General features: G+C 35.8%; 1 pseudogene; it reads left to right on the forward strand.

The window, feature by feature from the left end:
• The first annotated feature begins 4,937 nt into the window (after positions 1-4,937).
• Positions 4,938-5,359, forward strand: LOC111815705 (annotated as a pseudogene).
• Positions 5,360-5,659: the final 300 nt, after the last annotated feature.

A 5,659-nucleotide genomic window follows, 5' to 3' on the forward strand; every position in this document is an offset into this window, starting at 1 on the left:
CAAGAACAATTATAAATGAACTGAAAGTTTCATGCATTTTTGGAATAGAAAAAGCACTTTAAAATCAAAGATGATAGTACTAAATATATGATTTTTTTATATTATGATCAGTATTTTTAGAGTCACTTGTGTAAGACCAGAGAACTCTTTCTAGATATAAGACAATAAATAAAATGAACAAACATTTCCTGAATCATCCAAATCAAAGATAGCTTGATGCTCTGTGTATGGGAATCAACCTTCCCCAGGGTGTTAATTCCAGAATCTACTTCCAATACCATGCTTCAGGAGTACTTTCTTGAGTTTGTATTCTCTGACTCATCACCTGACTATTACTCCAGAATTCACATCCAGGTTCTATTTTCATATTGTCTTCTTCACTGCCTATTTTATTGGCCAAAATCATTTTTATGTTCTTCATGTCACCGAGGACAATTTTCTGCAGTTAATGATAATGGAAGAAATTACTTTATGATAGACAAAACAATAGATAATTGCCAATAGAAATTATAATGAACCCAGAATTTGGAGCTCAGATTCAATCTTTGCTATGCAAACACCCCTAATTTTACATAATCTAATTATTTGGCTGAAGTTATACAACCATCTGATTTTTCTGGTTTATACATACAAATTTAATCTTGATATTTATGATGGTGCTATTTGTGGAATTTTGTACACTCATATTTTATGATTAATATTTAAGATAAACCTATCTTTAAAATTTGTCAGGTGGCCTGTTTTGTATATTATCTAAGGCTTATTATATAAAGTACTATATGATTATTGTCAAACACTTATTCATTCAAATAACAAATATGTGAATCTTTAAATGGTGTTCTTTTGATAGCAATCACCTAGGTAACAAGACAGGCAAAATCTGTCCTTTAAAGAATCCTACATTTTCATGGAAATAGAGTTGTCATATTGGTGAGTAAATGAGTGAATAAATAAAACAAATTCAAAGTATCCCACTTGATGATCTAACAAGCTTCTTCTGTTTTATAAGAGAATAAGGCCAGCCAGATAGCTCACTGGACTAAAGCGCCTGCTTAGGCAAATGCAATGGCCGGGGTTCGATCCCCAGCCCCACCCCAGAGCACACTGAGATGGTGATTGCGACTGGGCATGGTGGCGTGCACATGAAATCCCAGCTCTTGGGAGGCTGAAAACAGGAGAATCACAAGTCTGATCTACGTCGTGAGACCCTGTAGACCCTGTCCTAAATGCATTACAGGAATTATTAGTCCAATGTGGTATTCTATATTCAAATTTGTGTAATTTAATGTTAGGTACTAATACATTAATTAAAGATCTTTGAGAGAATGATATGAAAACAGAAAATTTAAAAATCTTGAACTTTTCATGGTTTTATTTACGGACACTTGTGTTCAGCTACATCTCTGAGCCCTTAATTTCTCATTCCAGTGTGAAATAGACCAATACATGCTCATTTCATTTCATTGCTTCCAGGAGACAGTGGAAGTATGTGTATGATGTTTAACACATGCAAGTACTGTTCATGGAATGAGTTCTTCAAAAACTAGTCTCCAAAGTGAGTCTCTGGAGGCGAGGCCTATGAGAATTGTAGTTCACGAGAGAGGAAACACACGAAGAGAGTTAGAGTCTTCCTGGTGCTCTCTAGAGGGAGCAGAGAAATCTCCTTTTCCTTCTGTGATATACAGACCAAGCAAGGAGCAAGAAGGCCCTACCCAAATCTAAGACAGGCCCTCACCTACCAGTGCCTTGTTTTCCAACTCTAGGTTATCAAAATGTAAGGCATAAATTTCCATTGTTCATTGGCCATCTAATTTATGCTGTTTTGTTACAGTAACCCAAGCAGTCTGAAGCAGTAATCTATAACATGTAAAACATTAAAGAAGCAGTGCTCAATTAAAGAAGTAAGTTGGATTAACTTTATTGTCTCCTATAAATCTCGGACAAATAACTTTCCTGAATAAGCAGGAGTAGATGTACTTCATATGTCTTAAGTTTCACCAAGTCTTTTTTATTTTGAAAATTAATCTAGTATTAGAAAGAAATCTTAGAGATTGTTTAATTCAAATAGCCTCTAGAGTTTATGACTTAATTTTTAGCTTTCACAGAATGTATGTGTATAAACTGTGACTTCAAAATGCCCAATGAAGAGGAGCTCAGAACTTATCTGAAACAGCTATTCAAAGCGATACTGAAAATATGTTTTCAGTTTGGAGTTGAATGTCTCCCCAGGACCTTTGTCTAAGACTGTCAAGCTGGTGCAGTGGGTGAGGCCACCCATTACTGAGTGTGACTAAAAGCATTACAGATTTGTATACTTATTATGATTACATTTTAGCTAATTTTGTTGCCTTACCATTGAAAAAGAAATGCCATGACTTTTTCAAGTTTTTGTAAAGTAAAATTTGAAGTAACAGCACCAACTCAGTTCCACGCAAGGAAAAATTTAAATTATCCCACTATTTTCAATGTTTAAACTTTTCTTACATCCCTGCCACGTAAACCAAAGTGACTAAGTCGTTTAGAGGTCATACCTGAATTTTGAAAATCAACATAGATTAATAAACATAACAGAAATCTTGTGGTTAAATGCATGTGAATTTAGTTCTATTTTTGTCATTTATTTGTTGCTCAGAGAAAACACTTACTTTGAGTTCTTTCTAAATCCCTATGTTAAGAGAAAATAATAATAACCTTACAAGAGTCATATGAGAATTAAATTTCATAAGGTGAATTAAAGTCCCTGGACAAAATGTAATCACTTAACCTGCTTCTATTTCTTTTTAAAATATATAATAATATTGTTCACTGGATGATCAAAGTAAAAGTTTTTTTTTTTTTTTTTACTTTTAAGGAAGTGAAATAACTTTAAGCTGATGTCATGTTTAGAATCTTAATAGAATTAATTAATACAGTAAATATCAAAAAAGAGTGGAAAAATATTACAAAAGAAATATCTTAACTTATAGGATATACACTTAGCATTATGTATTGCTTAACCAAATTCTGAAACCAGCTTGATAGAGATCAATGGAAAAGAGACTTTCATGGACACTTGTTCAAATTTTAATAAACTTTGCATGCATATGTAACTTAGCCACTTGTCTCAGTTACTTTACTCTTATTCCTGAGGCAAAATACCCAACAATCAAAATTAAGGAATAAAAGGTTTATTTAGCTCACAGTTAGTGGAGGTCTCAGTCCATCCTCAGCTGGCTCTGAGGCAGAGTGGTACATGGCAGAGGGTACCCATTCATGGTAGCAGAAAACAGCAAAGTGTAGAGAGAGGAGCAGCAGCTATAGCAACTAGCAAGCCTCTCTCCCTTCCTTCTATTGTAATTCAGATTACCCACGCCAGGGTGGGTATAGCACCTACACCCATAATCCCAGCACTGGACCATGAATTAATGACAACTCTAAAAGCTGCCCCCTAACTGAATGAGGCTTTTGGGTGATAGTCAGACACAAACCATAATGACACCAGTAATATAACTAAATTCTCCAATATCAGAATTCTGAAAGCCAATGAGAAAGAAAGTAATTTTTGTGAAAAAAAAATTACTTAAAACCACTCAAAACAGCTACTTCATTGCCTGAAGGATTTGTTATAAGCTCAATCCAGAAAAATCAAAGGATCTATTAAGCTATATGGGCTTAAAAGAAAAACATGAGATAAAAAACATTTCTGATTTTAATATTTAAATAAAACCAGTGTGATATTCATAGCCCTAATACGATGAAAAATAAATTTCAGCTAACAGATAACCTGTTTCTATTGTTTAGTATTTATATGGAGCTCAGATCAGAACTGAATGAGGCACTGAGTGATAGTGTTTAGTTTGAAGCATGCCCCAATTCTTAGCAAACTTCCCAGAAGGACATTGGAATATCGAAACAGCTCAGTTCAATTCTGTTCCTGAAAGCCCCTGATTCACAGCATAGCAAAAGGAAAGGATGTTAAATAGGAAAATTGAAGACATTCTTTATTAAGCAAAAATACATTTTCATATCTAAATGACTCATACTGAATATCTTTCAACATTACGAGTGCATCCCTTGATGACATCCTCCATCAGCAGACACCAAGATGCATCTATAGGCTCTCGTGAATTGTCCAGGGCTTCTCTCAAGCTCGGATGCACGACTGATTTTCTTAGAACCATTGGCTGGTAACAATGCATCCGTCTCGAAACTCATGTCTCCTGAGCACCCTAAGTCCTCTTGGAGCAATCCTGGATGTCAGAATTTTTTGTGAGTATATTGACAGTAAAAAATTTGATATATCTTTTTTTTTTTTTTTTTTTTTTTTTGTATAACCAGGAATTTAGAATTAGTAAGAAGAGTGCTAGAACTGGAAGCACAAGAACCACCTTTGGATCTTGACTTTGCCTCTTATTTCTGGTCTAGGGCATGCAGCTGTCCTGAGACTATTTCCTATCTGTGGAAAGGGAATGATCATAAGATCCTGTGGGATACCAAAGAGCATTCAAAATAACGTTACATATGAGAGCATTGTGTAGACTGCAAGTTGTGACATTATTCAGAGGTCAAGGTTATTTATCCTCAAAATAGATTTCCTAGCTGTCCAGGTATTCTATCATTGCATAGCCTCATAAAGTGCATTCTTCTGCCTCTGTATGCATATGGATTTACTACCTTTCACAGAATAATGCCTTTTTATTCTCCACAGCTTTGTGGGACGCTTGGAAGTACTAGTTGCATATATGAAAACTGACATTGCACTGCATCTCTAAAGTCCTAGTTTATAAGTAGAAATAGGACCAAAGAGGCTAGCAAATCATTCCAATGCATTTTGGTTTATCTCTCTTGAGGCACTAAATGGCTAAATGGAAAATAATTTACAAGAAGTCGATGCTCATTCCAATCCCCCTACCCCCAAATATGTACGTGGGAATAACTAAACTCGACATCCTATATGAATGCCTCCAAAATCTGAAGAAAAACAGGAGAAGCTGGGCAACGTCAAGATGCTGTCCTGGGAGGTCCTCCTTTCCAAGATGATGAAAAAAAGGAATGACGGTAGTGCCAAAAAGGGCCACTGTCATGTGCAGCCTATTCACTGCATGAACTGTGCCTGGTGCATACCCAAGGATAAAGCCATTAAGAAGTTTGTCATTGGGAACATAGTGGAGGCTACCGCCATCAGGGACATTCCAAAGTGAGTGTCTTTGATGGTCATGTGCTTCCCAAGCTGTATGTGAAACTGCATAACGGTGTGAATTGTATCATTCACAGCAAAGTGGTCAGAAATGGATCTCGTGAAGCCCGCAAAGAGCAAGCTCCTCTACCCCGATTTAGACCTGCTGGTGTTGCCCCATGACCTCCACCAAAGCCCATGTAAGGCGAGTTGGGTCTTAATGGACTGAAAAAAAACTCTCTTGAGAAAGAAATACTAAATTGAATGTTATACTTAAAAAAAAAAAGATGCTGTCCTGTATGTAGCAACTTGTACTTAACTAGGCAAATGATGCTTCAGGAATAAAATAAGTTTTTCCTCCTTTCTTCTTTACTCTTATCCTCTGATATTAAGAAGAGCAAGAAACCTACATACACATATTTTCTTTTATTTTAGTATTTACTCCAGAGAATTAAAGTCATTTCCTGCTCATGAACAGAGATCCCTGGTGCTTGGAATGATGGG

Source organism: Octodon degus, unplaced genomic scaffold (genome assembly GCF_000260255.1).
Source record: "Octodon degus isolate 3935 unplaced genomic scaffold, OctDeg1.0 scaffold00020, whole genome shotgun sequence".
Classification (NCBI taxonomy): domain Eukaryota; kingdom Metazoa; phylum Chordata; class Mammalia; order Rodentia; family Octodontidae; genus Octodon; species Octodon degus.